This window comes from Podarcis erhardii (genome assembly GCF_964252035.2).
Source record: "Podarcis erhardii genome assembly, chromosome: 1".
NCBI lineage: Eukaryota > Metazoa > Chordata > Lepidosauria > Squamata > Lacertidae > Podarcis > Podarcis erhardii.
The window spans coordinates 13,435,440-13,451,397 of NC_138497.1; the positions used below are offsets into that span (position 1 = coordinate 13,435,440).

A 15,958-nucleotide genomic window follows, 5' to 3' on the forward strand; every position below is an offset into this window, starting at 1 on the left:
CCCCCCCGACACACACTTTTTAAATGACTTGAGCTCACTGCTTGTGACAAATGCTAACCTGTTGTTTACATTGCCCTCTTCTGTTCTCCTGCAGCTGACTTCATTTGCCCTCAGCACTCACCAAGAGGCCAAATCTTAGCAACATCATCCAACTCACTGACTATGGATCTCCAAGCCTGGACTATGTGGATAACCCATGAAGCATTGTCCTCGCTCTCAGTTGACTTCTCTTGCCCTGAGCAAGAAATTGGATTCCATTTGTATTTGAAGGCAGACCTCCCTAATCTGCAATTTCCGAAACTGGACGGGAGCTGAAACTCACAAAATTATATGGAAATGTGGAGAACCTGGGACTTGCATATGAGAAACTGGAATTGACAGATATGCCCATACTTAGTCATCACTTAGACAAATCTGATCACTTAGCCAAATCCATTGCATGTTCCCTGATGCCTGGGATTGCTTAAGTGACCAATCTCGGAAGGCAGAATAATGCTCCCACTCTAAGCGAAGTGAAATTGCCTCACTCCCTCTTCTTGTGTCCTTCATTCCAAGGAAAGCAACCCCTCAGTAAATGGTTATAATACCTGGAGACTCACAACACTCTGAGATTGTGGGTGGGTGCAACAGTACAGTCATACATCGAGTTGAATGTGCTTTGGGTTGAGTGCGTTCAAGTTGCGCTCCGCGGCAACCCGGAAGTAGCGGAGCGTGTTACTTCCGGGTTTTGCCGCTCACGCATGCACAGACACTCAAAATGATGTCACACACATGCGTGGAAGCAGTGAGACGTGACCCGCGCATGCGCAGATGTGCTGTTGCATCTTCCGTTCTGTTCAGGATGAGAATGGAGCTCCAGAACGGATCCCGTTCACATCCCGAGGTACCACTGTATTTATATAATACGGGGAATTTAATCACATGATTTCTAACCTGCACTTTGAAACTATTTGTTTGTTTGATTCATTTTTTTAATATTTAATTTTTATTGAATTTGAGTTTTACAAGAAGAGAAAAAGAAAGAGAAACAAAGAACAAAACATAACACTGTAAACACATTTATATACATGTTTTCCAAAGTGCAAACTAAAAGAAAAGACAAAAGGGGGGGGAAATACTTTTCATAATCAATAATATTACCAAATTCATGCTTCAAACATTACAATATATAAATCCTAGTTGAAATATTTAAAAAGACTTCCACCACATTCACCTTTACATCTGTTCTTCAAGCATTTCTCTTCCTTAGGTTCTTTCATAATCCGACATAATTCCTTAGGTTCTTTCATAATCTGATTAATCTGATTCATAATCTGATTAAGTTTATATAGAACCCTTCATCCAATAATGGTAGAGTCCAGAACAGTTTCACCACCTAATGCTTATGTGACTACATCTCTGCAACTGCATTACTTGTTACTGAAGAGAAAACATGTCTCAGAGCACCACAACACTTTTTCAACTGGAGGGGTGGAGCACTGGCTGCAAGTCAGTTATGGAACTCTGTACATGCAACAGGAAGCCTCAGTTTCTATAGAACTCCATATGGTGTTCATTGGAAACCACATGTGTTCTGCAGCTGCAGAATTTGATGGCCTGAGAATCAGTTAAACACAAGTGATTTGACTGATTTGTGGGTTGTGTGGTTCTGGTCACACAAAAGTTCAGCAAAGCATAGTTTGTGTGAAGTTGAATTTGTTGCTATGTGATAATACTGAAAGCCAACAAAAGCAGCAGACTTGGCAACTCAGATTTAATGAACTGCATATTCTTCCAGAAAAGCAAGAGAAATCACAAAATGATATAGGTAGTGTTTTCATATTATTGCTATTGATTTTTCAGACCACACTGTGAAAATTACCAAAAGACAAAATAGGAGATGCTTAACTTCATTTACAGATCTGGGTCTTGATAAAGAAAATTCAATTCATACTTATTTATGAACTAGCATTAGAGAGTTTATTACTCTGATTATTCACTAATCATTTCCCGTAAATGCAGTGACCAAAAAAATCCCATACAATCAATAAAGTTGTAAGTTCCAGATTTAAATCACTGCACCTTGTATTCTTTGAGTAAACCTTTGGGTAATTTACAAAGGCTGTTGAATTTTATAGTAAGTGTTTTTCAAACCAAGCTGGATTCTAAACAATAATGACTTTTTAATGTGGATCTGTGATTACATTGTCATAGTGAAATACGATGCTTTTTGACCGCATTCGAAATGAGCCAGTGTGTGAATTACTCCGAAGGCATAGATTACCATAGCTCCAGGTAAAGCAATCTTCATAAATTAAAGTCCAATCTAAAGTGACCTGTCACTATAAACCTGTTGCTATGGCTAGTAACTTAAATTTCAATGTACGATTTGTAAACAAGTCCCTTTCTTATCGCTACAATGGGGAGCACTTGGTTTCCTAAAGCTCTCCAAAGTGATTAGAGGGTAAGATGTTGGGGGTGGAGTCTCATTTTTCACGTTTCTGTTGGACATTATTTCCATCATTTCCCCGGACAGACGTTTTATCAAATGCACTTTAGTTGATATTAAAATAATGTTTGTGCCATTAAAATACTTGGAACTGCCAGTGCCAGCACCTTAACAACCATGAAGAGTAATTTTCTCAATGCACTTCAGGAGTTAGAATAATTTAGTGTGCATAAGTATGTGTGATGTTAGCAACTGCTATGATGGAATTGTGAAACTTGTGACTCCTTTCTTGTACAGTTAGATAATGGGGACTATATTTGTAAAAGCGCTGAGTGGCTGTTAAGAGTTTGGAGTTTGGATTTGCTATCCTGCTTTATCACTACCCGAAGAAGTCTCAAAGCGGCTAATATTCTCCTTTCCCTTCCTCCCCCACAACAAACACTCTGTGAGGTGAGTGGGGCTGAGCGACTTCAGAGAAGTGTGACTGGCCCAAGATCACCCAGCAGCTGCATGTGGAGGAGTGGGGAATCAAACCTGGTTCACCAGATTACAAGTCCACTGCTCTTAACCACTACACCACACTACACCACATGTTAAGTCCAATTGCCTGGTTCAATATTAGGCAGCCCCACGCTGCCTGACTAGGTGGTATCAGATGGGTTGATCAACACCCAGTCTCAAATCAGGACAGCAAACTGTATGAAGTTCTGCAAGTAGGACGCCAGAGTCTGAAATGAAGGAACCTTGCTGTGTGAAGAATCTCTTACATTACATCAAGATGGTAACTCCAGGTGTGAAGAAAGGAGGAACCGAAGTCTTTCATGTTCAGGAAAACTCAGCCTAAGCCTAGTGCAGCAGCTATTTTATTTTATCATTGTAATAGCTGCAAACTATTGCAAATTCCTTTTTTAATATTTACAAAGTTTCAGCGGCAAATATCACACGGCTTTATTTCCCCCCCCCCTTGAAGAATGCCCCCCAGAAACCATTTCCTTCAATGCAACTGATGAAACAGACGTTGCTTCTCACCTGGTGACACCATTGTTACAAAGCTGCTTCCTGTCTTCTCCTTTGACAAAATAGACAGACTCTGCAAGTGATCCGAGGATTTTCTGCATCTGAGTTTGTATGCGCTCAGCTTGACAGCATCAGAAAAGAGCTGATCTTTATTGCTCAGGCCTTCAGCACATACTAATAACAAGACTCCCCAGTGTTGCCAGATTTTCCATTTGGAATCTTCATCTCTGTCACTGTGTCGGGGGAAGAGGCACATTAAACTTCCCATGCCCATCAGAGCATTCTCTCCTCTGTAGTATCCTGCTTAAGGCTGCATCAAATGCCACACTTCTCTGAACTTTGCAGTGTATTTCTCTAACCAAATACAGTGGTGCCTCGCAAGACGAAATTAATCCGTTCCGTGAGTCTCTTCATATAGCAGTTTTTTCGTCTTGCGAAGCAAGCCCATTGACAGCTTAGCGGATTAGCGCTATTAGCGGCTTAGCGGCTTTTAGCGGCTTTTAGCGGCTTATCAGCTTAGCGGATCAGCTGATAAGCGGCTTAGCTGCTTAGAAAAAGGGGGGGAAGGGGAAAACCCCCGCAGGAACTCGCAAGACATTTTCGTCTTGCAAAGCAAGCCCATAGGGAAATTCGTTTTGCGAAGCGCCTCCAAAACGGAAAACCCTTTCGTCTAGCGGGTTTTCCGTCTTGCGAGGCGTTCGTCTTGTGGGGCACCACTGTAATGGATAAAAAAGTGCATAAAATAATCACACCTAAACAATAATGAAAAATAATGTGCGTTTAAACAATAATGCAGAAACATGCTTGCTAAAATGTGCATATCTTCCTATATACATAAAAATGTAAGACTAGCGTCACACTGCAGTTCACCTTGCCCCCCATTAAACACAGCTGCAGCAAAGTTTAAAGGAGGGAGGAGGCGCTTCAGAAAGAAGTTTGGCAAACTGTTCTCTGAAGCACCTCCCGACCTCTAAAATGCATGGGGCTTGGGTGAGGTGTGAGGGGAGGGGGGGAGGTTTGTGTGAGCTGTGAGAGGATAGGCAAGGAGTTGGTGCTGTATATAGGGGGGGGGTTGGTCAAGTGGGGGGGGAAGGGGGTTAGCAAATGGGTTGGTGGGTAGGTAGGATTAGTAGCAGGGTTAGCAGAGGTGGCAGCCCCTAGTTAGGAAAAAATGCAGTAAGCCCACAATTTACGTGCATTTAAGCTTTATGTGCTTGGCAAATAATTATAATAAATTAAAAATAATAAAATTAAATTATAATAAAATTAAAAGGGGGCAGGCATCCAAGAAAAAAAAAATACTTGGACAATTCCACCTGCTATTGCACCCATATATTTTCATTATACATGACATTGGCTTTAAATGCAATCCCCAGTTTTTAACCCTCACATAAATTGCGGACTTAATGTATATATGCAAAATGTTTTATTGAGAAAAATGCACACTAAAATGTTCTGTCGACTATTTTATTTTTTAAAAAATCACAAAAGTGTGTGGAAATGGGGCAATCCGAATTTAAGATTGGAAAAACGAAGAGACTGGAAAACCTGAACTGGACAGATCATCTGTACTCTCAGCCAGGGACGTAGGAAGGGGGGGCAGTGGGGGCGATCCGCCCTGGGTATCATCTGTGAGGGGGGTGACAAAATCACCCCTGGGCGGATTGTCACACCAATCGTCCCCCTGGGCACCAATCACAGCGCCAATTGCCCCCCTGGGTGCCAATTGCTGTGCCAATCGCCGCCCTGGGCACCAATCGCCCCCAATGGGACCCATTGCCATGCCAATTGCCCCCCTGGGTGGCTCACCCCACCCCCCAGGTGCACAGCATGTGTGCCACTCTGGGTGCCCAAGCAGCTAGCTCCACCACTGCTCTCAGCAGTGATGTCTAAGAAGGGAGAGCATCAGCAGTACCCTTTGGATGGCAGCACTACTTCTCAGTGGTGCAGGAATCACGCATTGTGGTGCAGCAGTGAGGTTGGGGGAGCTCTGAGTTGATGGCAGCGTGGACATCTACCTTCAGGGCTGCCACTGTGATGCTGGAGACTCTTCCTCTCTTGCTACTGCACCACCATGTGCGATTCCAACCCTCCCACCCCAACCACATCCTGTAGCACTGCCTTTGCTGGGCAGGCATCACTGCTGAACCACCCCTTTCCCACTTCTGACGTCTCCTCTAGTGCCCTTTCAGGAACGGGCAGCAGCAAAGCTGCCTGAAGTGAGCCAGGAGTTGAGAGCTGTGGGGGCAAGCAGAAGGTGTCTGGCTTCTAATTCTGTGTGCTGAGCTAATTGTTTGCCTTTCCTGTATGTAACCTGTCACTCCTCTGAGATAATCACTCCTTCTGTGAAGGCAAAGGGTTAGCAGCTTGGAAATTTTGTCATGTGGTGTGTGTGTGAGAGAGGGCTGGGGGTGGGGAGTGAGATGGAGGGAAGGAAGGAGAGGAGAGGAGGGAGAGGAGTCGATTCACTTGGTTACCCCTGAATGGCTTGATCTGTTCTGGGAAATATAACACAGCGGGTTGTCCATCTTCCATCCAAGGCTTCCCGCTCTGCTTCGCGTGGTTGCTGGCTTTCGAGCCGAGGCAGCTAAGAGGCCAGTGGACTCCAGCAGGTGAGCGAGAGGATCAAATAGCTAAAATGCTATTTTATACTATTTTTCTTCCATGCAATTATCCCCAGCCCTTTCACGTGTTGTACTTCCAGGCTGGCTCACATACATTCAACAAAACGATAGAATATATATATATTAGGAACACATACACAAAAGAGAAAACAGCGCATTAAAACAAAAGAAGACCCAGTAGCATGAGAATAATAAAAAAAGCTTGTTGCCTAGCACCAAAAAACACACTCACCAAGTATTGCATGTGATCTGTCATGACAGCCCTCTTAGGGGAGAGTTTTCCAAAGACTTTCTCCCCAGTTGCCCTCTGCCAAAACTCAGAGGATGGTCTCCATAAATGACCAAAAGTCTGGAGCTGGCAGGACTTGAACTGACAGTGCAGGAATCTGTATCCGCCCTGGGTGATGAACCATGAAACTGCATCAGTCTAGGTCTGGGGGGCAAGGAATCTCCTGGCACGATTATCACGGGACTAAACACAGAGCTTTAAGGCAGCTGGCCATCCAAGCATCACGTCCAGTCCTGTGACGTGCGCACTGGGAGACCTCTTCACTCCTGGGTCTAAGTAGATGCTGCAGCCGATGGTTCAGTGGTCCACCATGCTGAACAGCCACACACAGACCCCAAGTCTATCTGGTTGACTCTCAACAGCTCCCGACACCAAAGTATTCATGCAGGCTCTCCCTCCTTCCCCAACCTGGTAATCTTCAGATTCTTGGGATTAAAAACTTTAGGAGGGGGGCGTTATTGGGTTGTTGTTGTTGTTTTGATTATGTATTTTGTGGTTTTATATTCTGATTTTATTCTGTGAACTGCCCTGAGACCTGCGGGTATAGGGCGGTATATAAATTCAATAAATAATAAATAATAATCTCTTACCATTGGCTGTGCTGACTATGACAGCTGGGAGTCGCAGTCCTGCAAAATCCAGAGGGCACCACTGTAGCCACTGATAGCCTTTTCCTCCGTGAATTTGTCTCCCCTCTTTTAAAGGCAGTTTCACGAGAATGTATGGAATCAAATGTATGTGAATTCTCTCTAAGAACACAAGAAGATCCCTGCTGGAACAGGCCAATGAACATCCTGTTCTCACAGCGGCCAACCAGATGCCCAGGGAAGCCAACAAGCAGGACCCAAATACAAGAACATTTGCCCATCCTGGGCTTTCCAGAAACTGGCATTCAGAAGCATTGCTGCCTCTGGCCAAGAAGGCAGAGCACTGCCATTATGGCTAGTAGCAATTTAATAATTTATCTTTCAGCTGGGGCAACCCAGGCAGAGGGTGGGATTCAAATAATAAAACCCCTATACAGTGGTACCTCGGTTTACGAACTTAATCTGTTCCAGAAGTCTGTTCTTAAACCAAAACTGTTCTTAAAACGAGGCGCGCTTTCCCTAATGAGGCCTCCCGCTGCCGTTGCACTTCCACCGTTCAAATCCTGTTCTTAGACCAAGGTAAAGTTCTCAAACCAAGACACGGTTTCTGGTTTTGCGGAGTTTGTTAACCAAATCATTCTTAAACCGGAATGTTCTGAAACCGAGGTACCACTGTACTTCAACAGAAGTATAGTGTTCAGATCAAGGGAAGTAATAGTACTACTCTATTCTGCAGCGGTGTAGCGGGGGTTGTCAGCACCCAGGGCAAGGCAAGTAATTTGCGCCCCTAACCCCTAACCTGCCACCGCTGCCAGCTTCTTCTTGCTGCTGCCTGGGCTGGGGTATTTACGGTAAGGTAGCCACGGCGGCGGGGGTGGGTCCGTGTCAGGTGATCTGAAGCGAGTTGCTGCTGGCGCTGCCGCCCAAACGACGCCGCTTGCCCGGAGGAGGAGGGCAGAGAGGCGAGGAAAATGCAACATGGCCCAGCAGCTGCAGCAGCAGCGGCAGCGGTGGGGCTGTGAGGAGGGGCTGCCTGGCGTGCCCTCCGCGGCCCTGACGCGCGGGGACCACGGCGAGCACTGAGAGCCGCTGCCTGCCGGACGCCTTCAGCCCGGACGCGCACACAGCTCATCGGTTCTGCGAGACATGGGGCTCTGCTACAGCCTGCGCCCGAGGCTCTTCGGCGACTCCGGAGGCGGCGAGCGCGCCCCCCCAGATGTTGCGCCTGGTGCGGCTGGCCCCCCTGCACCCCCCACGCTACGCCACTGCTATTCTGCCTTGGTCAGACCACACTTGGAATTCTGTGTGCAGTTCTGGGCGCCACAATTTAAGAAGGATGTTGAAAAGCGGAAACGTGTGTGGAGGAGGGCAACTAAGATGATCAAGGGTCTGGAAACCAAGCCTGATGAGGAACGGCTGAAGGACCTAGGTATGTTCGGCATGGAGAACAGGAGACTGAGAGGAGATATGAAAGCCATCTTCAAATATCTTAAGGGCTGTCACATCAAGGATGGAGCAAGCTTCCTCTGGAGGGTAGGACCCAAACCAATGGCTTCTAGTTGCAAGAAAGGAGATTCCAACTAAACATTTGCAAAAACTTTCTGAGTGAGAGTCAGAGCTGTTCAGCAGTAGAACAGTCTCCCTCGGGAGGTTGTGGACCTTCCTTGGAGGTGTTTAAGCAGAGGTTGGGTGGTCATCTTGCCAACAAAGGTCCGTACAGTTAAAGCCATGGTTTTCCCAGTAGTGATGTATGGAAGTGAGAGCTGGACCATAAAGAAAGCCGATTGCCGAAGAATTGATGCTTTTGAATTATGGTGCTGGAGGAGACTCTTGAGAGTCCCATGGGCTACAAGAAGATCAGACCTATCCATTCTTAAGGAAATTAGCCCTGAGTGTTCACTGGAAGGTCAGATCCTGAAGCTGAGGCTCCAATACTTTGGCCACCTCATGAGAAGAGAAGACTACCAGGAAAAGACCCTGATGTTGGGAAAGATGGAGGGCACAAGGAGAAGGGGACGACAGAGGACGAGATGGTTGGACAGTGTTCTCGAAGCTACGAACATGAGTCTGACCAAACTGCGGGAGGCAGTGGAAGACAGGAGTGCCTGGCGTGCTCTGGTCCATGGGGTCATGAAGAGTCGGACACGACTAAACAACTAAACAACAACAACAACGGGTGGTCATCTGCCATGGATGCTTTAGCTGAGATGCCTGCATTGCAGGGGGGGGGCTGGACTAGATGACTCTTGGGGCCCTTCCAACTCTACGATTCTATGAAAACCATGATTTTGATTACTAACCTACAGAAACAGGTGGTGGTTGTGGAGTTTGGAACTGACAGGGTTAAAACTCCGTGGTGTCCTGTATCTGGGAGGAGTTTGATGCAGAGAAGTGCGTCACAGTGTGTGAGCAGACTTGCTTTCGCTTCTGTCTGAGACGCAGCTCAGCTGCAGGCTGCTGTGTGTGCTTTTGGAGCACGGAGATGCCGGAAAGTTCCGATGGAATGAGACTGATTTATGGCTTGTAAATAAACGCTTCTAGACATAAGAACCGAACTGTCTTTGGACTTGATTTATCCCTTATCTCACACGGATGCAGGACCGCTGCTACTCTGCTCTCCTGCCAGGTCGGCTTCCCAGCAGAGCCAACGCAGGGAAGCTTGACTGGACGCAGGATTTGCTTACACGAAAAGTGGTTTCCTGAGACACCTCTTAAAAGAAAATCCTCTCATCCTACCATAACAACTTTATTGCACCCTCAACAGAATTTCCTACACCCCAGAAGTACTACTAACATGCACACCCCCAAACCCAACCCCCAGTAGGCAAACGAGAGGTCTCCCTGGAGGTCGCCTGGGGTGATCTTCCAACTTCTGAAGGCAGGGACACTTGATAGATCATTCCCCTCTGCAGGGTATGGGTGCAACCCATCCTGTTCTTTAAAAAACGAGAAGGGAAGAAAAGTCAGACATGTTTTACAATGCGGTTTGTTTTGAATCAATGGCACACGGCTCCCAGACATATTTGCTACACCACTGAGTTTCACAAACCGGTGGTTGTTCTTTTTTCTCTGCACGTGGGTTGGTGTGTGTGCTCTGCATATGCCGTTCCTCGGGACTGATAATTACATTTCCCAAGATTATTGTTTTTGTACAAGTTTCACCGGCAATTTGCAAAATGGTGCATCTCAGATAAGATGCTCGCAGAGAGAGCGTTTCTGCACTTGCCCACCGACTCTGGCTTTTCCTCGGTGAGAACATTACTGCTAATGTTCAATTTAGATATAAAACCACAATAGATCCAGCTAAGCTGCTGCATGCACAGAACAGGGTCAGCTCATGCTAGATGAGTTTCCCCTTCTCCCACCCTCTTGCTTCCTAAATCTGCTCTGGTGGTTTAGGTATAGGGAAAAGGGTATAGGGTATAGAACAGGTATAAAAGGTAAAGGTAAAGGACCCCTGGATGCTTAAGTCCAGTCGAAGGTGACTATGGGGTTGCAGCGCTCATCTGGCTCTCAGGCCAAGGGAGCTGGCATTTGTCCACAGACAGCTTTCTGGGTCATGTGGCCAGCATGACTAAACCACTTCTGGCACAATGGAACACCATGACAGAAACCAGAGTGCACGGAAAGGCATGACCAAGCCGCTTCTGGCGAACCAGAGCAGTGCACAGAAACGCCGTTTACCTTCCCTCCGGAGCTGGGACAGAACAACGGGAGCTCACCCCATGGCAGGGATTTGAACCACCAACCTTCCAACTGGCAAACCCAAGAGGCTCCGTGGTTTAGACTACAGTTCCACCCATGTCCACAGAACAGGACTATGGGGGGGGGGAGGGAAAAAAAAATCTTGTTGCATGATATTTTCCATGCACATATGTTCCCGCATGTGTTTTGGCAGCTATGATATTTCTGAGAGGGTCCAACTACCTTTTCCATAAGGAATGGGAATACTTTTTTTTTAGCCAGAGGGCCACCTTTCCCCCATTGCCAGCAAACTTCCAGGGGACATACTGGGGCGGGGGCAGACTCTGATGTAAAAGTGGGCAGAACAATGTCAGAGGCTGCTACATGCACACACCACAATCTATTGGAATACATTTTTTGTAAGTCATATTCCAGTAACTTTCTTTCAATACATTTTTCATTGAATGAATATATCTCATAAATATCTCAGAGTTGGAAGGGACCCTGAGGGTCATCTAGTCCCACCCCCTGCAATGCAGGAATATGCAGCTGTCCCGGGGATTGAACCTGCAACCATGGCATTATCAGCACTGCTCTCTAACAAACTGAGCTATCTAGCTAAGTGTGCCTGAGTGTTGTTGTTGTTGTTTTTACATTTATATTCTACTTTTCTTCCAAGGAGCTCAAGATAGCGAACATGGTTTCCTGCTTCTCCCTTTCACCCTCACAACCAGCCTGTGATTTAGGTTAGGCTGAGAGACAGTGATTGGTCCCTGGTCCCCTGGTTTGAGTTTCATGGATGAGTCCGAATTTGAACTCTGGTCTCCCAGCTCCTATTGCAACAATCTGACACAACACTGGCTCTCTGTTTTGCGTGACCAGGCGGCAACAGCCCCAGCCCCCAGGGAAGGAATAAAGACTCTGACAACGTTAAATGGAATTAAAATTAGGCCACAACTTTATTAAACTTCTGAATGTAGCAAGACCTTAGCTTAGGCCTTGGGCGTCTATCCCTCCCAGCCCCCTAGCTGGGGGGAACTGGGGCTCATTAGGGTAAATGGGGTATGGGGGTGCTCTGCAAGACGTAAGTGTAGCAGGCAGCCAAGCCCATATCCCTGCACGCAGGGTAGTTCACGGATGACCTTTCAGTGTATGGCCAGTGACACCCATTGTATAACCCCAGGGGACCCTGGAATTGCCGCCACAGGGGGGTGAGTCACCACTTCATCCCCCCCCCCCATATAGGGAAGAAAAGACTGAAGGATTCCACCCAAGGCAATAACCACCAACGTTGTGACGAATTGCTACAGGGAAGACAAAACCTGCCAATTTCTTCCCGGTCCTTCAACAGCAAACAGTCAAAGTCTGTAGCAGTGCCTGCTAAACAGGAAGAAAAAGTTAACCTGCAAACAAGAAACATTAAACAAAGGGAGGGTAGGGAGGGTGAATCTCCAGAGCTGACTGCCTGGTTATTGTCGGCTCCACCCCCTACTTATAAATGGGGCTGGCCCCACCTCCCTATTAGAATAATTAAGCTTAATTGGTTTACGACCCCAATTAGCTGCAGTTTATAGCGGTCCGGCACGCTCCTCAGCCAAGCTGCGCCGATCTGCGTCTCTTCGGTTTCGCCTTGCAGAGTAAAACACAGCGGAAAAACTGTTGCCTCAAACACACGAAGCGTTTGTGTGTTTATTTATCAGTCCTTTATTGCAGCAGAATATTTACAACTCAGCATTTCTCAGATAGACTCTCCCGGGCTTCTAGCACTCATGGCTAATGGCTGCTGTCTCTCTCGAAGACACACAGAACAGTGAGAAAATCTCCTCCCACCTTCCAAACCTGACGTCAGAATGTGAGGCATCACTCAGAACATCTTAACCCTGTAAGTTCTGAATCCTAACAAGAAACTTACTAGTTACAGATAGGTAGCCGTGTTGGTCTGCCATAGTCAAAACAAAACAAATTCCTTCCAGTAGCACCTTAAAGACCAACTAAGTCAGTTCTTGGTATGAGCTTTCGTGTGCATGCACACTTCTTCTGAAGAAGTGTATCTGAAGAAGTGTGCATGCACACGAAAGCTCATACCAAGAACTGACTTAGTTGGTCTTTAAGGTGCTACTGGAAGGAATTTGTTTTGTTTTGAAGAAACTTCCTGTATTTTTTGCTCTATAAGATGCACCCGACCATAAGACGTACCTAGTTTTAGAGGAGGAGAACAAGAAAAAAAATATTCTCTCCCTCTCTGTGCAGCGCCTCTCCAGCAAAGCGGGAGGAGAAATGGAAGGGGCTCTGTTTCTCCTCCCGCTTTGCTGAAGTGGCGCTGTGAGAGGGGGAAAGCTGCACAGCACCTCTCCATCGAAGCGGTCAGAACAGCAAGAGGGATCACTGCGCAGTGAAAGCAGCGATCCCTCTTGCTGTTCTGGCTTCTGGGATAGCTGCACAGTCTGCATTCGCTCCATAAGACACACATACATTTCCCCTTACTTTTTAGGAGGGAAAAAGTGCATCTTTTTTTTTTTTTTAAAAAAAAAATTTATTAAATTTTGACATAAATATATTTCACAAACGTACAAAAGACAAAATGAAAAAGAAAAAACAGAAAAAGAGAGGGAAAAAAAAGAAAAAAGAGAAAAAAAGAGAAAAACACAAAATACATACAACTTTAAATAACATTGATCGACTTCCCTTTATCTCGATTTCGGAAAATATTGCCTTGTTTATCTATCTGCTGTGTCTATTCCTTAATAAAACTTTTTACGTAGTAAGCGTTATCTCATGCCTACTGTGATTTCTGTAAGTACATATGTGTTTCTGATCAACATTTTTGATTTCCCCCTTGTCTCTATTTCCATATATATCCTAAATTTATTCCATTCATTGTTAAATTTTGCACTTCTTTGATTTCTTATTTTCTGTGTCAATTTAGCCAACTCCAAATAATCGGATAGTTTAAGTTGCCACTCCTTTAGTGTTGGGATTTTTGGTGTTTTCCAGTACTGTGCTATGAGGGTTCTGGCGGCCACCGTTGCATATTGAAAAAAGGTTCTATCTTCTTTAATATCCTTACCAATTATCCCCAGCAAGAAGGCTTCGGGTTTTTTAACAAACGTATATTTAAGAATTTTTTTTAATTCATTATAGATGGATTCCCAAATTTTTTTGAGAATCTCGCACGTCCACCACGTATGAATGAAATCGCCCTCCTTGCTCTTACATTTCCAACACAGTTTATCGCCCGTTCTATACATTTTATGTAGTTTTACTGGCGTTATGTACCACCTGTACATCATCTTATACATGTTTTCCTTTAGTGTCGTGCATTTCCTTTAGTAACATCAATAAAATAAAAGTTGAAGAACAAATCCTGGAAGACCCCAATGAAATAAAAAAGAACTTCCTTAAATTCTATGAGAACCTATACAAAAGAGAAGAAGAAGATTTAACGGGCATCGCAAAATACCTAGAAGAAAATAGTCCTAAAAATATATCAGAAGAGGAAAGAACCGCCTTAAATAAACCCATAAAAATAGAGGAGATCCGAGAGGCAATCAAAAGGATGAAACTGGGGAAAGCCCCAGGCCCAGATGGGTTATCTGCCAAGTATTACAAGGTCCTAGAGGAATACATAACACCAGTACTATGTGATGTAATCAACGAGATACTAAGAGGAGGAAAAATGCCAGCATCCTGGAAAGAAGCCTATATCACATTGATTCCGAAACCAGATTCAGACAAACTTAACATCAAGAATTACAGACCGATTTCATTATTGAATAACGACTACAAGATCTTCGCAGATATAATGGCACACAGACTTAAAAAGTGTTTAACTAATCTCATTCATATTGACCAGGCCGGTTTCCTTCCCAACAGACAAATAAAAGATAACATTAGACATACAATAGACATTATTGAATATTTAGAATGTCATAATGAAATTCCCGCTGCTTTAATGTTCGTCGATGCCGAGAAGGCTTTCGACAATGTCTCTTGGGGTTTTCTGATAAAGTGCCTGGAAAGATCAGGGATAGATGGCACATTCCTGGAAGGAGTTAGAGCAATCTACACACAACAAAGAGCTAGATTAATTATTAACAATACCCTGACAGAACAGTTTGAAATAGCAAAAGGCACTCGACAGGGGTGCCCTTTGTCACCGCTGTTGTTTATCACAGTTTTAGAGATAATCACAAACAAGATAAGAAAAACCCCAGAGATCCGTGGCATAAAAATAGGAGCGAAAGAATATAAACTGAAAACATATGCAGACGATCTTATGCTGTCATTGGAAGAACCAAAAGAGAGCGTCGGCAAAGTGTTAAAGCTATTAGAGGAATTTGGAAAATTATCCGGATTTAAATTAAACAGAGCAAAAACCAAAATAATGACCAAAAATATGGAAGAAGAAACCAAAAACGATCTTGAAAGTCAAACTGGAATTAAAATAACTAAAAAAGTCAAATACCTTGGAATCTGGTTAACTATGAAAAATATAAATCTGATTGAAAATAACTACAAGAAAACATGGAAAGAAATAATGAAGGACTTGGATACATGGAATAGAATAAATCTCTCGTGGTTGGGGAGAATGGCGGCGATTAAAATGAGCTTACTACCTAAATTACTCTTCCTATTCCAGAATATACCGATAATTAGAGGAACCTCAATATTCAAAGAATGGCAGAGATTACTTTCTAAATTCATTTGGCAGGGAAAGAGACCAAGAATTAGATTCAAATTGTTGACAGACCAAAGAGATAGGGGTGGTCTTGCGGTTCCAAATTTGAGGTTATATTACGAAGCAGCATGTCTTTGTTGGGTAAAAGACTGGATTGTCATCAAAAACAAAAATTTGTTAGATCTAGAGGGGTTTAATCTAAGATTCGGTTGGCATGCCTATTTATGGCGAGATAAAGGAAGGGTTCATAAAGGTTTTTCTAATCACATTCTCAGAGGGTCACTGCTGGAAGTGTGGGAAAGGAATAAAAAATTGTTGGAGCAGAAAACGCCCTGGTGGTTATCACCAATAGACATTTTAACAATTAAAAAATTAAACATCGAGGGGGAAAGATGGACATATGAAGATTTACTAACCAAAACAGAATCCGGGTGGAGGATTAGACCTTATGAAGAAATAAAAAGCAAGCTGACTGGCTGGATTCAATACCATCAAATTAATTCAATGTGGAGGGAAGATAATAAGATCGGAATAAATGACAAGAAATCTAGATTTCAGACTGAAATAATAGAAAGTAAAACAAAATTATTATCAAAAATGTACAACCAGTTGCTTGAGTGGGACACCAAGGACGAGGAAGTAAAGGAAGTG

At 44.5% G+C, this 15,958-nt stretch overlaps 1 long non-coding RNA gene across 1 annotated transcript in view; it reads left to right on the forward strand.

Moving 5' to 3' along the window:
- Window positions 1–5,899: 5,899 nt before the first annotated feature.
- LOC309345686 overlaps window positions 5,900–15,958 on the forward strand; it is a 105,244-nt gene continuing 95,185 nt past the window's right edge. The window contains exon 1 of the long non-coding RNA XR_014158346.1: window positions 5,900–6,057. This is a non-coding gene — a long non-coding RNA (uncharacterized lncRNA). The remainder of the gene's footprint in view (window positions 6,058–15,958) is intronic.